General features: G+C 47.6%; 1 non-coding gene across 1 annotated transcript; it reads right to left on the minus strand.

The window, feature by feature from the left end:
- Positions 1-6,718: 6,718 nt before the first annotated feature.
- trnak-uuu (transfer RNA lysine (anticodon UUU)) lies at positions 6,719-6,791 on the minus strand. Its single transcript has one exon. It is a non-coding gene; the product is annotated as a tRNA-Lys (tRNA).
- Between the last annotated feature and the right edge of the window lie 16,136 nt (positions 6,792-22,927).

Here is a 22,927-nt window from a genome sequence, read left to right on the forward strand (position 1 = left end):
GACCCGTGATGCAGAAAGACATGTAGACGGAGGCCATGGATGGACGGCTGGTTTCCGTGACATGCTGAGTGGTGACCAAATCTCTTGTCAGCTTCTCGCACACACTTTCTAGTCTGAGCCCCGTTACCAGGACATCGTCACTCAACACGGAACAGCGCTGTTGCCGGTGAGTTACCCTCTGGATGCGCCCTCACTGCAAATCAGAATCTGTAACAACCTGTTGGCAAAGAAAAATCAAACAGAACTGATAATAGTTTTAATCAACTCCGGACTGTCCCCGGCCTGAGAATCACGCGTGTACTTTCGAAGCCCGGTGTCAGTCGCCTGAATCGGAGCACCATCCCGCTACATGCCGGAGGCCGAAGAACTCGGCCTGTGCTGCGATGAGAGGACCGAGTCTGCGCGGGTGTCTGGCGGATGGGTGACGGACGGGGCTTCTTTGGATGCTCTTATTTTAGCCCTTGTCGTGTTCCATGTTGTTCTGCCACACATTCTGTGCATGGACCCTGGTGATCGGACACAGCCCCTCACTTCTTTAACCAGACCGATAGAACTTGTTCAGGTACTACCGACCCTCAGAGCGGCACCAAGCCTGGAGAACGCCCATAACTTATGAACAAATATCCCCCTGAGCGCTTGGTCTGTGATTAAGTTTCCTGAATGGTCAATCTCATCATTCCTGACAAGATGGTCCGTTATGGGGTTAGGGAACTGTGTATGTGCGTGGCTTGTTGGTGGGTGGGGGGGGGGTTGTTCTGTTGTTGGTCTTTAGTTTCTCGTTGTGTTCCGCTCTGATCTATTCTTTGGTTGCTGCTATTTTATCCCTTGTTGTGTTCTGTGCTGTTCTGCCACACATTCTGCGTGTATGTTGGTTGTTAACGTAAACGCCTCATTTCACTGCATGGTTCAATATACACGTGGGAGATAAACTTGAATCATCAACCCTGCACCTTTCCCCGGTGCACTTGATCTTCAGTTTTCGGAACAATTCCGACTTACTCAAGTAATAGTCGGGAGTTGTCTGTGAGTTCTACCGCCACTCTACCGCCAGCTTTTCACAGGAACCATGGGTAATTATTTCCCTCCGTCACGTGACTGCACTGAACACGGGTCTCCATGTCTCCTCACTACAGAGAACATCGAGGCTTATTTTAATGCACCGGGCCCGTTTGCATCGGCCGCGCTGTTTGATCCATGGATTCAGATCCACCCTGGTGATAGGACACAGCCCCTCACTACTTTAACGTGACGATAGAACTTGGTGAAGTACTACCGACCCTCGGAGCGGCACCAAGCCCGGGAGAACGCCCACAATTTAAGAACAAATATCCCCCGAGCGCTTGGGTTATTGATTAAATTTCCTGAACGGTCAGTCTCATCATTCCTGAATTCGAAGCCCAATGTCTGTGAGACGATTCTGTTCTCGAGTCCGCTGCAGACTGGAGTCTGAACAAGATGGCCTGTTATGGGGTTGGGGAACTGTGTCTGTGCGTGGCTTGTTGTGGGGGGGGGGGGAGCTTGTTCTGTGGTTGGTCTTTCGTTTCTCATTGTGTTCCGTTCTGCTCTGTTCTGTGTTGATCGGCTGAGCATGTAGCTTCTCATGTTGTGGAAAACAATTACCAGTCTATTCACGGGGGCGTTTCAAAGGGACTTTAAATTATCTTATTGTTTTCGTGACCACTAGTAAGACTGTAGAACAAAACAATTTAAAAACTGGTTCAGTCGCTGAGTTGTTCACATGCAAACTTCATTTACATCCCTGTAATGACTCTCCCTCCGGAGTAAATTCTGAAATATAAATAACCGCTACACCCAGTAAACTGATTCATTGGGAAGGTCGGGTCTGATACGCGAGAACATGGGGTACCCGCCGATTTTCTGGGTAAAGCAAATCTATTACCCTGTCCTTGCTGCCGTCGGTGTCCCAGGTGAGATAAAGACGATCTACGTTAAATATCATTGTACGGCTGCGGTCAGTCTTTATCCATGTGGAGTGTTTAGTGTGGATAAAAACAGTTGGTTTTGTTTTTATATCATGAAATGTTAATGGAGACAAGGAAATATCATGCTCCCTAAATTTTAATACGTAAAAATGAGACCAACTGTGTCTATCTAATGCACCGGTATCAGATCAAAAATAATTAACGTTATTTTAATGTACTTTACATTAACGGGGTCCTCATTTCTGCCTCTCCGCTATGGCACCAAGTTTTCTTTGGTGTCTCTCATTTATAATAACGACCACATTCAGCAACCTGATTCATTGGGATCATTCGCGAGAAGATGGGGTACCCGCTAATTTTCCGGATAGACCGGGTCTATTACCCGGTCCTTGCTGCCGTCGGTGTCCCAGGTGAGATGAAGACGATCGAAGTTAAATATCATTGTACGGCTGTGGCCAGTCTTTATCAATGTGGAGTGTTTAATGTGGATAAAAACAGCTGGTTTCGATTTTATATCATGAAATGTTAATGGAGACAAGGAAACGTCATGCTCCCTTAATTTTAATACATAAAAATGAGACCAACTGTGTCTATGTAATGCACCGGTATCAGATCAAAAATAATTAACATTATTTAATGTACTTTACATTACCGGGGTCCTCATTTCCGCCGCCCTCCGGGGCTCTAAAGAAGTTCTGGTTTGACGATGGAGAATCCAACTTCACATTAATAAATTCAATGTCTGAGCCTCCAGGACAAGGGGCTCCTGAGACCCGCCGCTTTCTGAGTGAAACAGGTCTCCTCATTTCAGTCCTAATGCGTGACTATTATCATCGCCCAGTGTAATAAGTGAAGTCCTCCCTGTGATAGAGAACAGAGAGCAATGGGGCATTCCGACTTTGCTCAGGGTTAACCGTACTCCAGAGCGACGAAACTAAACCATCACCGATCGCAATTTATTTTTCACCCGTCACTATATAATTCCAGAATAACGCATATTTCTTCCAAAAGAGGTGTCTGAATGAAAACTGCTGCAGTTTTTCAGCAGTGACGCAGCAGATGTGCACTGAGAAAGATAAGGAAACTTTAAGATCCAACACGTGTCATCCCCAGAGTTGTGGTTGTGAATTACATGGCGTTTCCGTTGTTAGCGCATAGAGTAACTTCACCACACGGAGTTATTTTGAATCGGTTGTCACCCCAGGAGGGAGTGGGTAATCATATTGAGAAATGCATTCAACAAAGAATGGGAGAAAGCACATTTGTCTCCTCTCTTTGTTTTATATATAAAATTTCATATTAATTTCAATTTCATTTCCATATCATTTCCTGTCTCTTGCAGTGAACTTGGTGGCAATTGTGATCCTGTCACGAGGAAGGTGCGGTTTGTCCAAATGCATCACTCGCTACCTGATGGCCATGTCAACGGCGGATCTGCTGGTGGTTATTGTCGAAGTGATAATACGTCGGGTTAATTTCATGTATTTCTCTTTGAATTTTCTGTTCCTGACGCGAGTGTGTAGCATCAATTTTGTCGCGTACATTATCGCTGTGGACTGTTCTGTCTGGTTTACCGTCGCTTTTACCTTCGATCGCTTTGTGGAAATTTGCTGTCAGAAGCTTCAGCTCAAATATTGCACCAAGAAAACTGCTTCTGTGATTATCGCTGTGGTGATTGTATCAAGCTGCCTGATTACAATCCCTTTCCATTTTTTGCATAAACCTTTAGTTATTATTGACAATGTCGGATGGGGCTGCGTTGCAACGCCTCATTATGTGACGTCACCGCTCTGGACAGTTTACGAGTGGATCGACAGCATCATAACCCCCTTATCACCAATCCTGTTCATTTCACTCTGCAATGCTCTGACCGTCAGACATATTATCGCGGCCAATAAAGTTCGCAAGCAATTCCGAAACAATGGAGAGAATTCAAATGATGATGCAGAGGAGAAGAATCGGAAGAAGTCCATGATTTTACTTTTCACCATTTCCGCCAATTTCATGTTACTGTGGATGATATATGTCGTGCATTCTTTGAACTGGCCGGTAACGCCCCTCTTTTCTCAAGGTCGGTTTTTGAGTGACCCAGTGTACATCGCTCAGGAAGTTGGGTTTATGACGCTGCTTCTCAGTGCCTGGACAAATACGTGTATCTATGGATTAACGCAGCGGAAATTCAGAGAGGAGCTGACAAATGGCGTTAAATACATATTTACATTGAACGGGAAAATGTGCAAACTATAGTTAAACAGAGAAACATACTGTGTGTAGGATTCTTTCGTATTGTTAAAAAGTTCGTGTGTAGGCTGGGGAAAATTGAATGCGCATTGTATACGATGTGATATTTACAATGATGTTGAATTTACGAAATTTAATAGAGAAGGCTGTGCTCTATCAAAATGGTGCAATATATTCTGCATCATCACTCATCTACTTTGTTAGGTCGCCGATATTGCGGGGAAATCGAAAGTGTGTTGAATACCACGTGATATTTTCAATAATGTTAAATTTACTAAATTTGATAGATAATATCCACTTTGCCAAAATCCTACAAGGTGTTGTGCAACATCAGCTCCCCGAGGAAGTTTTTGTGTCTGACGGGTCTCCCTCTCCCTCTCTCTCCCTGCGCCCAGAGGAAGTGTCTGTGTCTGTCGGGTCTCCCTCTCCCTCTCGCTCCCTGCTCCCAGAGGAAGTTTCTGTGTCTGTCGGGTCTCCCTCTCCCTCTCGCTCGCTTTTTTGCCATTTGAGCGATTTATTCTCTTTTTTGCGCATTGTGTGTTTGAGCCATTCTTTGAACGGGGTCCATGGTGTTTCTTGGTTTCGTGGCTGTCTGTGGGAAGACGAATCTCAGGGTTGCATACCCCATGCATGCTTTGTGACAAATGTACTTTGAACTTTGAACTCTGAACTTGCAGGTGGCTTGCAGGTGCATGAGAAGATGTTCTGCAGAACGGGTATGGAATAAAGGGGGCGACTATGGGAGTAATGCAAATGGGCGGATAATCACAGGAGCTGAATCGGTGGCCGCAGGATCTTTTCTATTCTGTAATCTTCATGAATCTATGATTCGAAATCAATAGGACCTGATCAAGCAATATCACACTTTAAATCCGATAACTGAGTTGCCATAACTCTTCGCAGAGAACTCAAAATAACGTTTGTTCGGCAATCGGGGCTAACCGAATTTGACGCTCAGTTTCTCCGGCAAAACCACTTTAAACTGTCGTTCACTAGTGCGGACACTGCAGATCCGTCTTTCAGAATATCCAATCCCAACTTCGGCTTCACAGAATCAAGAGTCGCTTCTCTCAGAATCTGCTTTCTTAGCTTTGAAATCAACCACAATCTGGATAAAATGTCAGAAAATTCGCCCGAAATCTCTCATTTTCAGTAAACGTCAATCATCTATGTTAATACCTTGGCTTAGTCTCCTCCCTGATACCTATCTATCTATCTATCTATCTATCTATCTATCTATCTATCTATCTATCTATCTATCTATCTATCTATCTATCTATCTATCTATCTATCTATCTATCTATCTATCTATCTATCTATCTATCTATCTATCTATCTATCTATCTATCTTCCTACCTCCTTGTCTCCCTCTTTCTTGTTCTCTCAGTCTGCTTGTCTATTCCATCTTCTATTGGTCTATTTCTCCAGTTTCTCTCCATTTTTCTAAGTATGTCTCTATTCGTGTGTTCGTGCGTCTGTGCGCATGCGTGTGGGTGAGTCCTCTCGGTTCACACATGACGTCACTCAGAGATTGTCACCGCCGCGCCTCTCATCTCGCTGATCGGAGCCACTCGGGACGTCCTCGCCTGGTCTGTTGAGAGGTTCCATTTCATTTATCAGCTTGTTTTTTTTTCTTTCTGATATTCATTCACTTCGTTTTACTTGCTCTAATTGCATATATGCGTATGTTAGCAACCTGTGTGGTGGGGTGGGGTTGGGGTTGGTGGTATCGCCAACAGTACAATCAAACAATCAAACAGTACAATCGAAAGTAATAAAATGAGCGACATCTTATCAAACAAAAACATTATTTTGAATTATTGCTTTCAAATCCGATGGGAAAACAAGACCGATAGCAATTACTAAGAAGAACTGAAAGCAAAAATTTCAGTTTTGGGACGAGAGAAAATGCTCCATAGACCTTGGTGCGTTCATCTGAATAATTATAATTCAATAAACTCTTTGTTATATAAATATATAGTAATATGATCATTACACCGCGGGAAGAAGGTTGAGAAGGAGTGTTGTGGATAAAAAAAAGGATGAAGGAGATGAGCAGAGAGAAACGGGACAAGGTCTGCGCTGGCAGAGAGGCCGAAAGATTTTGTGTGTGCACTAGCGCTGCCGGCTAACGTGGGATGTTAAAGGCCGTCGAAGGACGCGCCATGTCCTACGCAGTTGCAATGGGAGGATATGGGGGTTAATATCTATGTAAGTGCTTTCTCGATTGTTACACCCCATCTTAAATTCCCTACACTGTCACAGAGGCACAGAGCGCTACAGCACAGAAGCCAGACCCGAGCGCATTCAGTCTGTGCTGAATATTACCTGTCCCCGTTCCATCGAACTGCACCCGGACAACAGCGCCCCCCCTCCAGGTCCATCTTACCCAAATCACTCTGAAATGTTCAAATCGAATCGGCATCCGCTGGCAGTTCGATTCACGCTCTCTCAGTGAAGATATTCCGCCAAAGGGAAAAGTTGCATGGACGTGAATGTGCTGACGGAGGAAACTATCTGCGATATAAAGTGAGCGTCTGAACAGGGACTTGAACCCTGGACCCTCAGATTAAAAGTCTGATGCTCTACCGACTGAGCTACCCAGGCTCTGTTATACAGGAACCAATTACACTGGAAACACACACAAGCATCGGGTACAACTGGCTACCAATCACTGCACCCCACGTCAACACAGGGATCTGTCTGAGAGCATCCACATTCCAGTTTTCTTTCTCCGATCTATTTCCTACATTTTGGACTCCATGGATTTCATCGCAAAGTCCAGGAGAATTATCCCTCACTGAAATATCTCACGCATCAAAGTGCTCTGTCGGGGCTGGGATCCAGGCCTGTCATGCACGGAAATGATATTTACGGCAAATTGAAGTAGTCAAAGTGAGTGAGTTCGGCAGATCGGACAAGCAGGGATGGAACAAGGAGGGAAAGGGTCTGATGGACGAAGCTGCATTTATTTCAATGCAATGAGACTGACGGATACGGCAGATGGATTCAGGACGTGGATCGGAACACGGGGGACTGGGATATTGGAGTGACGGATATGGCAGATGGATTCAGGGCAGGGATCGGAACACGGGACTGGGATATTGGAGTGACGGATATGGCAGATGGATTCAGGGCAGGGATCGGAACACGGGACTGGGATATTGGAGTGACGGATACGGCAGTTGGATTCAGGACATGGGTCAGAACAGAGGACTGGGATATTGGAGTGACGGATACGGCAGATAGATTCAGGACATGGATCGGAACATGGTGCTGGGATACTGGAGTGACGGATACGGCAGATGGATTCAGGACAGGGATCGGAAAACCGGACTGGGATATTGGAGTGATGGATACGGAAGATGGATTCAAGACATGGATCGGAACACGGGACTGTGATACTGGAATGACTGATAGGGCAGATGGATTCAGGACAGGGATCGGAACACGGGACTGGGATATTGGAGTGACGGATACGGCAGATGGATTCAGGACACGGATCAGAACACGGGACTGGGATATTGGTGTGACGGATACGGCAGATGGATTCAGGACATGGATCGGAACATGTCACTGGGATATTGGAGTGACGGATACAGCAGATGGATTCAGGAAATGGATCGGTACACAGATCAGGGATATTGCAGTGACGGATATGGCAGATGAATTCAGGACACGGATCGGGACATGGGACTGGGGATATTGGAGTGACGGATACGGCAGATGGATTCAGTACACTGATCCTAACATGGCACTGGGATATTGGAGTGATGGATACGGCAGATGGATTCAGGACACGGATCGGAACACGGGTCAGGGATATTGGAGTGACGGATATGGCAGAAAAATTCAGGACACGGATCGAAACACGGGACTGGGATATTGGAGTGATGGATACGGCAGATGGATTCAGGATATGGATCGGAACACGGGACTGGGATATTGGAGGGACGGATATGGCAAATGAATTCAGGACATGGATCGGAACATGGGACTGGGATATTGGAGTGACGGATACGGCAGATGGATTCAGGACAGGGATCGGAAAACCGCACTGGGATATTGGAGTGATGGATACGGCAGATGGTTCAGGGCAGGGATCGGAACATGGCGCTGGAATATTGGAGTGACGGTTACAGCAGATGTATTCAGAACATGGATCGGAACACAGATCAGGGATATTGCAGTGACGGATATGGCAGATGAATTCAGGACACGGATCGAAACACGGGACTGTGATATTGGGGTGACGGATACGGCAGATGGATTCAGGACATGGATCGGAACACGGGACTGGGATATTGTTGTGACGGATAAGGCGGATGGATTCAGGACATGGATCGGAACATGGGACTGGGATATTGGAGTGATGGATACGGCAGATGGATTCAGGACATGGATCAGAACACGGGGCTGGGATATTGGAGTGATGGATACGGCAGATGGATTCAGGACATGTATCGGAACACGGTGCTGCGATATTGGGGTGACGGATATGGCAGATGGATTCAGGACAGTGATCGTAACACGGGACTGGGATATTGGAGTGACGGATACGGCAGATGGATTCAGAACATGCATTGGAACATGGCGCTGGGATATTGGAGTGATGGATACGGCAGATGGATTCAGGACATGGATCGGAACACCGGACTGGGATATTGGAGTGACGGATATGGCAGATGGATTCAGGACAGGGATCGGAACAGGGGACTGAGATTTTGGAGTGACCGATACGGCAGATGGATTCAGGACATGGATCGGTACACAGATCAGGGATATTGCAGTGACGGATATGGCAGATGAATTCAGGACACGGATCGGGACATGGGACTGGGGATATTGGAGTGACGGATACGGCAGATGGATTCAGTACACTGATCCTAACATGGCACTGGGATATTGGAGTGATGGATACGGCAGATGGATTCAGGACACGGATCGGAACACGGGTCTGTGATATTGGATTGACGGATACGGCAGATGGATTCAGGACAGGGATCAGAACACGGGACTGAGATATTGGAGTGACGGATACGGCAGATGGATTCAGGACATGGATCGGAACACAGGACTGTGGATATCAGAGTTATAATAAAATCACAGCTGAGAAATAAGCAATACTGGCAGATCAGCGTTCCGGGTTACAAAGACTTCACTCGTGATAGAGGTGAAGATAGCGTTGATTAGGTTAGGCAAGTCACTACACGACTATTAATTAATCAGAACTTGCACTCTATTGACTCAATGTAACTATGTTGATCCACGGCCAACAACTCAAACATAAATTCTACTGTTCCCGCTGTAAAAGCTTCTCCAATTTATATCACCGAGATAGCAGATCTCCCATTGGCCAAACGATCGATCCATCTTCTCCCAGCACGGGGCATGTGGCGTCCTTGCGATAGTTTGTCTCCGGAGTTGCCGCTGTTTTGCGTTCGATGCCTCATCTTCTTACACTCCGCTTATCTGTTCAAATGTTGACCTTCACTCTCGTTGGCCCTGTGCAATCTGGCTAATGTGAGTCAGCTTCACATTGGCTTTGCTCCAGGCCGACGTAATGTTCTTGCCCTTGTCGCAAATGACAAATGTGTTCTGTCTGTTTGTTCGGAATCACAGCAGAGCAGCCAGTTGTGAGGTTTGGGTTACTCAGGTCAGACATGGATTCCTCGGTTCATAAACCTGCACGTTCTATCGGACCAGAGAGGTCTGCACAAATAACTTCTTGTTTGGAAATACCCTCTAGATCAGCAGAGTATCATGGTTATCAATCAGTTTACTTTAGATCACTTTGGTGCTGCTACTCCCGAGAAAATCAGTTCATCAGACAGTTCACAAAATGGAGTTTACAGAGAAGTTTCACAAAATGGCAGCCTCTATTCCTTCAACTACGGCAAGAACAAAGACAATCGGTGTGTCTACCGCCACTCTCCTTGACCCTTTCCAGTTCAATGTTTTTTTTTTCCATATTTTAATCCTTCATGGCCAACAGTGGGAGTTTTCTTTTCTGACGAATTGCTAATACATCTGGAGATTATCCAGTGATCTATCTGTCGGAACTGAGAAACGGGGTGATCGTTTTGATTGGAATGTGCTGTATCGTCCATGTCGTATGGCTGGAACAGACAGAGAAAGATAAACATATTCGGGGAAATGGCGGGGTGGTGGGAGGTGATAGAACCATAGAACATTACAGCACTGTACAGCACACTTCTGATGAAGTGGAACAGCATGGGAATACGTCTGGAGATTATCCAGTGATCTATCTGTCGGAACTGAGAAACAGGGGGTGATCGCTTTGATTGGAATGTGCTGTATCGTCCATGTCGTATGTAAGGAACAGACAGAGAAAGATAAACATATTCGGGGAAATGGCGGTGGGGGGGGGGGAGGTGATAGAACCATAGAACATTACAGCACTGTACAGCACACTTCTGATGAAGTGGAACAGCATGGGAATACGTCTGGAGATTATCCAGTGATCTATCTGTCGGAACTGAGAAACAGGGGGTGATCGCTTTGATTGGAATGTGCTGTATCGTCCATGTCGTATGGCTGGAACAGACAGAGAGAAAGATAAACCAATTCGATGGCATGGTGGGGGGGGGGGGGGGCTGCTGTGATGAGAGTGTTCTTACCAGCAGTTCTTTCGGTTCAATAGATTGGATGAACATATTTCGTTTGAAATGGTAATCTGCGATGGAGATCTCTACCTAATTCAAAATATGGATGTTGCATTAGCCAGAATAGTAATCCGGTTTGTTAACGGACGCTAGATGGTCGTGAAATATCAAATTAGTTCCACGGTCCACTCCACCCACTTTCAAATGTATAACTTTAGAAGTCAAGTGGACAGCTATTTGTACAGGAAAGGTGTAGAGCGATACTGAACCCGCTCGGGCAACTGGAAACGGCTCAAACGGGTCCCTTGGACGAAATGATTCGAACGGCCAGTCATTCTGTGCTGAGTCGCAATTTGATTCTATTACCATTCGCAGCCGTGTGGCCTGAGGGAAAACTTGGCGTTTGGAATTGCAATGCGAACTTATTCCCTGCGTCTCTCTGTTCCTCTTGGAAACTCAGAGGCTGCATTTATTGAACTGCAATCCCGAAGAACGTCTCCATCTCGCAAAGGACTGTGGGAGATACTCATCCGGGCATAAACGACTTTCCACAACGAGCTATCACCGTCCAAACATCCGGCCCCCGATCCAGTGCGGATAACGTCACTGACCGCAACTCTGAACTGACTCCACCACCCAGAGACCCACTTCCAATGACTCATATTCTCAGTATTATTGACTCACATTTTTGTTTTTATTTGTTCCATTCTGCCTGCTTCTGCACATTGGTTGTTAGTCAGTCTTTGTTTATGTTTAGTTATATTGTATTGCTTTGTTTTCTCCTGAAAGAACACGAATCTCAAGACAGTGTAGGGAAACAGTTATGTCTTTGGATACTGAATTTATTTTGACTTTAACTTTAAACACATTTAGTTCTTTGGTATCTGCAGCATTAATTCCAGACATTCCTTGTCCTTTATCCTCTTTAATTTCCAGATTACAGGAACACAAGGGAACGGGAACAGGGATAAGCCACGTCTCTCCTGCCAAGCTGGGCAGATTAGTTTCCAGGACTTGAGGCGACAACAGCAGGCGGGGCACTGAACCTGCAACAATATTCTCATGGCTGGAAGAACGTTGCTCTAAATATTCTCTCTTAAATGTGCCATATTTTCCATTCTTTGAAGTTTCGCAATTAACCCTCTGAATCAAGCAAATGAAAATCCCAGCAGGGAATTCGCTCTGCCGATGTTTTATTTTTAACACGCATTTCGAAAATCACTATTTTTAACTGTTGAAGCTTCCGTGTCCCCGCAGGAATCTCAATGGCTATAAAAACCTTGGCTCTGTAGCGCCTCGAAGTTTCATTCGGAAAGGGTTCCCTGCAGGTTGGACACCACTTCAGGAACGAAATGCTGTATATCTATTACAGTGTTGAGAAAATAGTCTATGTTATCATCGCCGTCATCGGTATTCCTGGTAAGTGAACGCACCATTCAATTACTGTTACTCCGGGTGTGATTTTATAAAAGTTAACACAGAAACGGTAACGACAAGAACTAAAGCAATACCTGTAATATTTCGCTCGGTTCTTGTCGCCTCGTTACGGAAAGGACGTGAAAGCTTTCGAGAGGATGCAGGGAATGTTTACCGGGATTCTGCCTGGAATAGAGTACCCCTTTTCAGGAATGGTTGTGTGAGCTCGGTGTTATTTGTTTTCCCCTTGGAGAGAAGGACGATGAGAGGAGACTTGACAGGGGTGTGCAAAATGAGAACAGTGGATATTCAGAGACTTTTCCCAAGGTGGAAATAGATAATAGGAGGAGCAGGATTTTCAAGTGTTTGAAGGAAAATGCAAGAGGATGTCAGAGCTAATTTCATGGAGAGCGGTGACTGTATGAGACACTCTGCCAGAGATGACGTTAGAGGCAGATACACTAGGAGTGTTTAAGAGACCCCGGGCTTGGCACAAACATGAACGAGAAATGGTGGGCATTGTGAGAGGGAAGGGTAGAATGATCTTGCAGAAAGTTAAAAGGGCGGCACGACATCGTGGGCCGACTGGCCTGTATTGTGTGGAAATGTTCTACGTTCAGTTTTATATTCACGATTAACCGTGGCAGGGCGTTCCACATACTCACTACTCTATACAAAAATGATACCTCCAGCATCCCCATATATTTTCTTGCTGCTATGTCTGTGTGAATATATCTTTCTGTTGGAGAGGGAGGAAGTGAGAGACTGAGAAAGCGCGGGTAACGTGATCAGTTGCCTGGGATCAGCCACAGGTGTGGAGTTCGCTTCTTTATAAGGAAAGAGCGCACAGATACCTGGCAGAGACTGGAAAAGGCCAGCGTTGCTGTGTGGGAGGAAGGTCATGTCTGACAAGCCGGTGTGCGCGTTGGCGACATAACTGGTGGGAAAGCGCATCACTCACTGACAACAGTCACTCCGGGGCAGCAAGCGGTGACACCGTCCCCGTCACGTTGCCCCTCATTGGGGGAACTTTTCACAACAGGAGGATGGCATCTGAAGTGCATCTGAAGAGAGCCCTGGCAAAACTGTTCCATAGGACCATAAAACCATAAACTATAGGAGCAAAATTAGGCCGTTTATCCCACCAAGTCTTCTCCACCATTTCATCATGACTGATCCTCATTCCCTCTCAGCTCCAATGTGCTGCTTTCTCCCCGTATCCCTTCATGCCCCGGCCAACCGGGAATTCCGATCACGATAGGCAGAGTTCCTGGGTATCCACATCTCTGAAGTTCTACCTGCGCCCAATATTTTGATACAATTACGATCAGATTTCAGGAGTTTGGGAGATCTGATACGTCACCAAAGATTTGTATAACATCCGCACATGTCTAAAGAGTACATAGACCGTGGAGAGCATTCTGACTGGCTCCATTACTCTCTGGTTTTCGTCGCGGGTGGGTGGGGGGGGGGCACGGCACACGTTCGGGAAAAAAGCTGTAGAGTTGTAAACTCGGCCAGCTCCATCACTGGAACCATTCTGAACACCAGCGAAGTCATTATCAATATGCGATGAGTCCAGACGGCGTCATCCATCATTAAGACCCCCAGGACCCAGGCCATTGCCCGCTCTCTTTGCTATCATCGTGAAGAAGGTACAAGAGCCTGTCGATACACAGTCCACTTCAGAGATTTGTGTGTTCAGATATGCTCTTCTGCACACCGCTGTTGTAACGCGTGGCCATTCGAGTTACTGTCGCCCTTCTGTCCGCTTGGAGCAGTTTATCCGTTCTTATCTCACCTCCGCCCCTCATAATGGGGCGATTTCGCCCACAGAAACGCTGCTCGCTGGATGTTTTTTTTTTCCGCGCCATTCTCTGTTGTTTTGCATGAAAATCCTCGCAGTACAGCAGTTTCTAAAATAGACGATAGACAATAGGTGCAGAAGTAGGCCATTCGGCCCCTCGAGCCTGCACCGCCATTTTGAGATCATGGCTGATCAATTACTGTCAATAGCCGGTTCCTGCCTTGTCCCCATATCCCTTGATTCCCCTATCCATTAGAGACCTATCTAGCTCCTTCTTGAAAGCATCCAGAGAATTGGCCTCCACTACCTTCCGAGGCAGTGCATTACAGACCCCCACAACTCTCTGGGAGAAGAAGTTTTTCCTTAACTCTGTCCTAAATGACCTACCCCTTATTCTCAAACCATGCCCTCTGGTACTGGACTCTCCCAGCATCTGGAACATATTTCCTGCCTCGATCTGGTCCAATCCCTTAATAATCTTATATGTTTCAATCATATCCCCTCTCAATCTCCTTACTTCCAGCATGTACAAGCCCAGTCTTTCTGACTTTTCTGCGTAAGACAGTCCAGACATCCCAGGAATTAACCTCGTGAATCTGCGCTGCCAGGATGTCCTTCCTTAACCCTGGAGACCAAAACTATACACAATACTCCAGGTGTGGTCTCACCAGGGCTCTGTACAAATGCAAGAGGATTTCCTTGCTCTTGTACTCAATTTCCTTTGTAATAAAGGCCAACATTCCATTAGCCTTCTTCACTGCCTGCTGCACTTGCTCATTCACCTTCAGTGACTGGTGAACAAGGACTCCGAGATCTCTTTGTATTTCTCCCTTACCCAACTCTACACCGTTCAGATAATAATCGGCCTTACTGTTCTTACTCCCAAAGTGGTAACCTCATACTTATTCACATTAAATGCCATCTGCCAAGTATCTGCCCACTCACCCAGCCTATCCAAGTCACTCTGAATTCTCATAACATCCTCATCACATGTCACACTGCCACCCAGCTTAGTATCATCAGCAAATTTGCTGATGTTATTTTTTATGCTTTCATCCAAATCGTTAACGTAAATGGTAAACAGCTGTGGTCCCAATACCGAGCCCTGTGGCACCCCACTAGTCACCACCTGCCATTCAGAGAAACACCCATTCACCGCTACCCTTTGCTTTCTATCTGCCAACCAGTTTTCTATCCATGTCAATACCTCCCCCCCCGATGCCCTGAGCTTTGATTTTACCCACCAATCTTCTATGTGGGACCTTATCAAATGCCTTCTGAAAATCGAGGTAGACTACATCCACTGGATCTCCCCCGTCTAACTTCCTGGTTACATCCTCGAAAAACTTCAACAGATTAGTCAAGCATGATTTGCCCTTGGTAAATCTATGCTGGCTCAGCCCAATCCTATCACTGCTATCTAGATATGCCACTATTTCATCCTTAATAATGGACTCTAGCATCTTCCCCACCACCGATGTCAAGCTGACAGGTCGATAGTTCTCTGTTTTCTCCCTCCCTCCTTTTTTAAAAAGTGGGATAACATTAGCCATTCTCCAATCCTCAGGAACTGATCCTGAATCTAAGGATTATTGGAAAATGATTACCAATGCATCCGCAATTTCCAGGGCCCCCTCCTTTAGTACCGTAGGGTGCAGACCATCTGGACCTGGGGATTTGTCAGCCTTCAGTCCCATCAGTCATCCCATCACCGTTTCCTTCCAAATGTCAATCTGTTTCATTTCCTCTGTTACCCTATGTCCTTGGCCCATCCATACATCTGGGAGATTGCTTGTGTCTTCCTTAGTGAAAACAGATCTAAAGTACTCGTTAAATTCTTCTGCCATTTCTCTGTTTCCCATAAGAATTTCACCCAATTCATTCTTCAAGGGTCCAACATTGTTCTTAACTATCTTCTTTCTCTTCACATACCTAATAAAGCTTTTGCTATCTTCGTTTATATTCCTGGCTAGCTTGCGTTCGTACCTCATTTTTTCTCCCCGTATTGTCTTTTTAGTTAAGTTCTGTTGTTCCTTAAAAACTTCCCCATCACCTGTCCTCCCACTCACCTTAGCTCTATCATATTTCTTTTTTTTTAATGCTATGCAGTCTCTGACTTCCTTTGTCAACCACCGTGGCCCCTTTCCCCCCTTTGAATCCTTCCTTCTCCGGGGCATGAACTGATTGTGCACCTTGTGCATTATTTCCAAGAATACCGGCCATTGCTGTTCCACTGTCTTTTCTTCTAGGCTATCCGTCCAGTCAACTTTGGCCAGCTCCTCCCTCATGGCTCCATGGTTTCCCCTGTTCATCTGCAACACTGACACCTCCGAGCTGCCCTTATCCTTCTCAAATTGGAGATAAAAGCTTATCATATTGTGATCACTACCTCCTAATGGCTCCTTTACTGCAAGATCGCTTATCAAATCCTGTTCATTACATAGCACTAAATCCAGAATAGTCTTGTCCCTGGTCGGCTCTCGTACAAGCTGTTCCAAGGATGCATCCCGTAGGCACTCTACAAACTCCCTATCCTGCGGTCCAGCACCAACCTAACTCTCCCAGTTCACCTGCATGTTGAAATCCCCCATAACTACTGCGACATTACCTTTGCCACATGCCAATGTTAACTCCCTACTCAACTAGCACCCAATATCCATGCTACTGTTTGGTGGCCTGTAGACAACACCCATTCGGGTCCTTTTGCCCTTACTGTTCCTCAGTTCTATCCATACCGACTCTACTTCTCCTGACCCTATGTCCCCCTTTGGACTGAATCTCATTACTCTCCAACAGGGTCACCCCACCCCCTCTGCCCACAGTTCTGTCCCTACGATAGCACGTATACCCTTGTACTTTCATTTCCCAGGTCTGATCTCCCTGCAGCCATGTCTCCGTTATCCCAACAACATCATAGTTACCCATTCGCACCTGCGCTTCAAGCTCATCCGCCTTATTTCTGACACTTCGTGCATTTAGATATAGAATTTTTAACCCATTTCTCCTCTCTCTGTTTGAATCACTGCCTATTGTGCTTAACCCAGCTCCCCGAACTCCCATCGGGCTATACGCCCCTAGAATTTTGTTGTCCTTCCTACATTTACTTATTCTTTGAACACATTTAACTCCATGTTCCGTCAGAAGATCCCTCTGTACATGAGTCCTCTTTATCACTTGTTCCGCCCCACCGTCCTCTACTACACACTTAATATTCCGGAACCGTGTAGTCTCCACCTGTCCTTTATTCTGCCTCTCGCTATCCTCCCTCACATTCTGGATCCCCGCCCCCTGCAAATTTAGTTCCCCCCCCCCCAAGAAGCTCTAGCAATCTTCCCTGCAAGAATGTTAGTACCGCTCCAGTTCAGGTGTAAACCGTCCCGTCGGAACAAATCCCACCTTCCCTGGAACAAACCCCAATTATCTACAAACCTGATCCCTCCCTCCTGGACCATCCTCTCAGCCACGCATTAATCTTTATAATCTTTCCGTTCCTTGCCTCACTCGCACGTGGCACAGGTAGCAATCCTGAGATTGTTACCTTGGAGGTCCTGCTCTTCAGCTTCGCACCTAACTCCCTGAACTCCCTACGCAGGACCCCCTCACTCATCCTACCCACGTCATTGGTCCCTACATGGACCACAACATCTGAATTCTTTCCCTCCCTCTGGAGATAACCTGCACCCGATCTGAGATGTCTCAGACACCGGAACCAGGGAAGCAACATAGCATCCGGGACTCCCGATCTTCCCAGAAAATCTCCTACCCGCCCCCCTGACTACAGAATCGCCTATCAATACCGCTCTCTTCTCTTCCCTACTCCCCTTCCTAGTCGAGCTTCCAACCTCAGTGCCAGAGACAGGACAACTGCAGCTTGTACATGGTAGGTCATCCCCACCAACAGTATCCAAAACGGTATACTTATTTTTGATGGGAACGGCCACAGGGGTGCTCTTCTCTCTCTGTCTGCTCCCCCTGTCTCTCTTGACTGTCACCCATTTGCCTACCTCCTGTCTTTTCGGTGTGACTGCCTCCCGATAACTCTTATCTGCCTCCCGAATGATCCGGAGTTCATCCAGCTCCAGCTCCAACTTCCTAACTCGGGCTGATAGGAGCTGCAGCTGGACGCACCTCTTGCAGGTGTGGTCATCAGGGACGACTGTGTTGACCCTGACCTCCCACATACTGCATACGGAGCACACCACTGCTCTAACTGTCTCCCCCATACCTGATCCTAGATTAGTCAGAATAAATGGAAAACAGGCTTCTTGTCGAAGTCCTCTTGCTCCGAAGCCCGCTGAATACTCGATCAAAACCAACTGATCATCAACAGAGCCTCTCGACTACGTCTGCATGTTTTTAAACGCTTAATGGTTGATGAGATATTTCTGTTAACAGTCAGGTGTACCAGTGTCCCTCATAGAGTGGACACCGAGTGTATGTTGTGTGCTCTAACACGATTTCATTACTTCCCCCGTTCTGATCCCTGCTCTCTCCCTCCAGTGAATTTAGTGGCGATTGCCATCCTGTCCCGGGGAAAGTGCGGTCTCTCCACCTGCACCACTCGCTACCTGGTCGCCATGGCGGCGGCGGACTTGATGCTGATCCTCACCGAGGTTATTCTGTACCGGATCAACTTCCATTATTTCCCGGAGTGCTTCCTCAACATAACCCCGGTGTGCAGTGTCATCACCGTGCTGCGTCGCTCCGCCGCCGACTGCTCCGTCTGGTTCACCGTCACTTTCACACTCGATCGGTTTGTTGCCATCTGTTGCCAGCGGCTGAAAACAAAATATTGCACCGGGGAGACTGCGGCGGTGGTCCTGGGGACAACCGGCGTCCTGCTATGTCTGAAAAATGTCCCCTACTACTTCACGTATGTACCCAGAGTGATCATCGACAATGTGCCGCGGGGCTGCTATCCAATGATCGCTTTCTTTACCGAACCAGGCTGGATGGGGTATGACTGGTTCAACACGGTTTTAACCCCGCTCCTCCCTTTCGCTGTCATTCTGCTGCTCAACGCTCTGACAGTCAGGCACATTTTGGTGGCCAGCCTGGTCCGGAAGGGGCTGCGGGGTCAGAGCAGTGGGGAGACCCGCAGCGACCCGGAGATGGAGAGCAGGAGGAGGTCTATAGTTTTACTCTTCACCCTCTCCGGCAGCTTCATCCTCCTGTGGCTGCCGCACGTCGTGGAATTCGTCTCCTATCAGATCACGGGGACGGCGGGGGGCCGGGAGGAACGACTCGCAGTTCATCTTTCCGCTGCTCGGGTTTATGCTGCGGACCGTCAGCTGCTGCACCAACACGTTCATTTACGCGGCGACGCAGTCCAGGTTCCGGGAGCAGCTGAAGAGCGCGGCGGTGTATCCGGTCACCTCGCTGCTGCGGGTCATCGGCGCCTCGGCCACCTGAGCGACCCCGGGATCACCTGTCCGGCCCCCGGGCTTCTGAAGGCCCACGCACCGAACAACCGCGGCAAAGTGTGGGGAGGCTAGTCTGCCCTTGGCAATACCTGGAGAACACAGCACAGCACAGACCCCTCGGCACACGATGTCGTGCCGACCTTTAAACGTACGCCAAGACCAACCTAACCCGCCCTCGCTGCAAACAAGAGAAAATCTGCAAACGCTGGAAATCCGAGCAACACACGCAAAATGCTGGAGGAACTCAGCAGGCCAGGCACCATCCATGGAGGAGAGTACAGCCCACGCTTCGGGGCGAAACACTTCGGCAGGTCTGGACATGTAACTGTTTGTCATTTCTGTATGTAGCTGTGAGTTTCATAAATTTCTCTAATATATCTGCCTCGGTGACGAGTTGAGTCCCGATCTCCATTTTATGGTCTGATAGAGAAGACCGGGGAGTGGGGCTGAGGTGGGGGAAACGGATCAGCCTCGATTGAATGGTGGAACAGACTCGATGGGCCAAATGGCCTAATTCTGCTCCTATGCCTTATGGTCCTCTGCTCCGATGGTCATATATGTGACGTTTGTAAATAACTTGACGATGTGACCCCCAGGTTTGGAGTCCGCACCGAGACCATAAGACATAGGAGAAGAATGAGGCCATTCTGCCCATCACCGCCATTCTATCGTGGCTATTCAACCCGATCCCATTCTCCTCATTCCGTTCACGCTGCTTCTCATCAGGAACCTGTCAACCTCCGGTGAAAGTCGGGACCACTTTCCATCGTATCGGGACATGTTGGACTTTGAAGGGTGTCATTGACATCCCGCCTCCCGGTGGGTACAGCACAGAATGATCGGCCCGGTCTCTCATCCTCCGTTCGGACAGACAACTGGCGAACAGACCGGCTCGCATCCTCGCCATGAAACGAACTCCTCTCCATAGATAAAACGGTCAGACTGCGCACCGTGGGGTCTCACAAAGGCCCTGTGGGGCTGCGCTGGGACTTTCCTGTATGCATTCCCTCTTGCAATAAAGCATGGCCTCCCACATGTCTCCCCAAGTGCTCGCTGCTTCTGAATCCTTATCAGCCCGGATTAAGGGACTGGTTAGGAAGGGATGACTATTCATTCCTCTCCATAGATGCTGCTGCCCGACCTGCTGAGATCCGCCAGCATTTAGTGCGTGTTACTCTGGGTTTCCGGTGTCTGCAGAATCTCTTGTGTCACCTGAATCCCTGCCTCGTGTACACGGACACTCCGGTCCCATTTCCTTTTCGTGACCCATTTCCCTTACGTCATTAATAATCTGGTTTCTTGTTGATAAGAATGAAGACTAACCTCTCAGTTATCACCGTCCACATCTGGTACACATCTGCCCGTTCACCAGTCCTGAATGGACCGTATCGGAGACGGTTTGCGTCCTGCTCACTGCTCCCCATCGCACCAGCAACAGTGTAGTTTCATGCCGTCCGCAGACAGACAATGTGTCCACAACATGACACGGTAGTGGAGCGGTTTGCGTCCTGCTCACTGCTCCCCATCGCACCAGCAACAGTGTAGTTTCATGCCGTCCGCAGACAGGCAATGTGTCCACAACATGACCCGGTAGTGGAGCGGTTTGCGTCCTGCTCACTGCTCCCCATCGCACCAGCAACAATGTAGTTTCATGCCGTCCGCAGACAGGCAATGTGTCCACAACATGACCCGGTAGTGGAGCGGTTTGCGTCCTGCTCACTGCTCCCCATCGCACCAGCAACAGTGTAGTTTCATGCCGTCCGCAGACAGACAATGTGTCCACAACATGACCCGGTAGTGGAGCGGTTTGCGTCCTGCTCACTGCTCCCCATCGCACCAGCAACAATGTAGTTTCATGCCGTCCGCAGACAGGCAAAGTGTCCACAACATGACACGGTAGTGCAGCGGTTTGCGTCAGGCTATTCGAGTGGCCGCTGTAAGATCGGGACTCAATTTCCACTGCTCAGTGAAAGGAGTTTGTACGTTCTATCCCCGACCGCCTGGGATTCCTCCGGGTAATCCGGTTTCCTCCCACGTTGCAATGACGTACTGGTTCGGGTTGATGAGTTGCTGGCACGCTATGTTGGTGCTGGACACTTGTGGGCTGCCCCCAGCACAATATTCAGTGATTCAATTTGACACCGATGATGAATTGCACCCGAAGTTTAGATGTACACGTGACAAATAAATCTAATCTTTAAACACTTTACTGAAGCTTCAAAGTTATCGCCGTACTCTGCGAAAAACTGGACTGGGACCGAACCCCGCGAATTCCAACTTGTCACTTCCTTCCATCCAGCAAAAGGCCCGCATCTCCCTCTTCCCTGCTTCGGCCCTGTCACCTGACAATGCCCCGTGTGGGTCCGTATTCAATGTCACAATCCATGCCAGACTCCTTTAGGGAGACTTAACAAAATTCTTTTGTAAGTCCAAATTTCACATTTCACCCTTAACCCATGACCTCTGGCTCCAACCTCAGTGGAAAAGACCTGCTTCCACTAACCCTGTCTATACGCCTTATAATTCTGTACACCTGGGTTGCTCCAATTCCCCGGGTTTCTCGGTTCCTTTGTGAAACTACGAGGTTACATCTCCCACACTCTGCTCGGCAGGAACGTCTCCGGAGGTCAGAGAAAGTTGGAAGATAGTCATCCTCTCAAACACTATTTCCCATGTTCACGTTCTGTATCTCGCTTCAATGTAGAGAGTATCACACGGATACAAGAACGCAGGAGCAGGAATTGGCCACACAGCTTCACATCGATTCCCATCCATTCCAATTCTACGCCAGTCCAAATCCCTCATAGAGTTATAGAGTGACATTGCACTAGAGAACGGAAACAGACCCTTCGGCTCATCTAGTCCATGCCGCCCTTCTGTCTAGTTCCACCCACCCGCACTGGGAACATAGCCTTCCACACCTCTCCCATCCACATACCTATCCAAAATTCTCTTAATTGTTATAACTCTACCTGCATGTGATTCCAAGCTCGCCACAACCTCTGGATGAAGAAGTTAAACTTGGATATTTCACCGTCCACTCTAAAGCTTTGATCTCGAGTTGTCGTCTCGCCCAACCTGAGGGGAAAAGCCTGCAGGAATTCGCCTTGCCTGCAGCCCTCATAATTTTCTATTCATCTAAATATCTCCTCTCATTCTCCTACGCTCCACTGACAGACGTTCTAAAATGTCTCATTCTGGGGGCTCGTCCGGGATTTGAGCCCAGGACCTCTCGCATGCTTGTAAATTCAGACCCAAAGCGAGAATCATACCTCCAACGAGCCCGTTCTGTATTTATGACATAAAACTGATGCCTTTCACTTACTCAATCTCCTTCCTCAACGCATCTAGTGGTAATTTTACCACCAAATTAGTTCAAAGAGCAAAGACCAGTACAGCACACTACAGGCCCTTCGGCCCACGATGCTGTGCCCACCTATATAAACCTACTCTGCCATCAATATGACAATT

Source organism: Hypanus sabinus, unplaced genomic scaffold (genome assembly GCF_030144855.1).
Source record: "Hypanus sabinus isolate sHypSab1 unplaced genomic scaffold, sHypSab1.hap1 scaffold_162, whole genome shotgun sequence".
In the NCBI taxonomy this organism is placed as follows: Eukaryota; Metazoa; Chordata; class Chondrichthyes; order Myliobatiformes; family Dasyatidae; genus Hypanus; species Hypanus sabinus.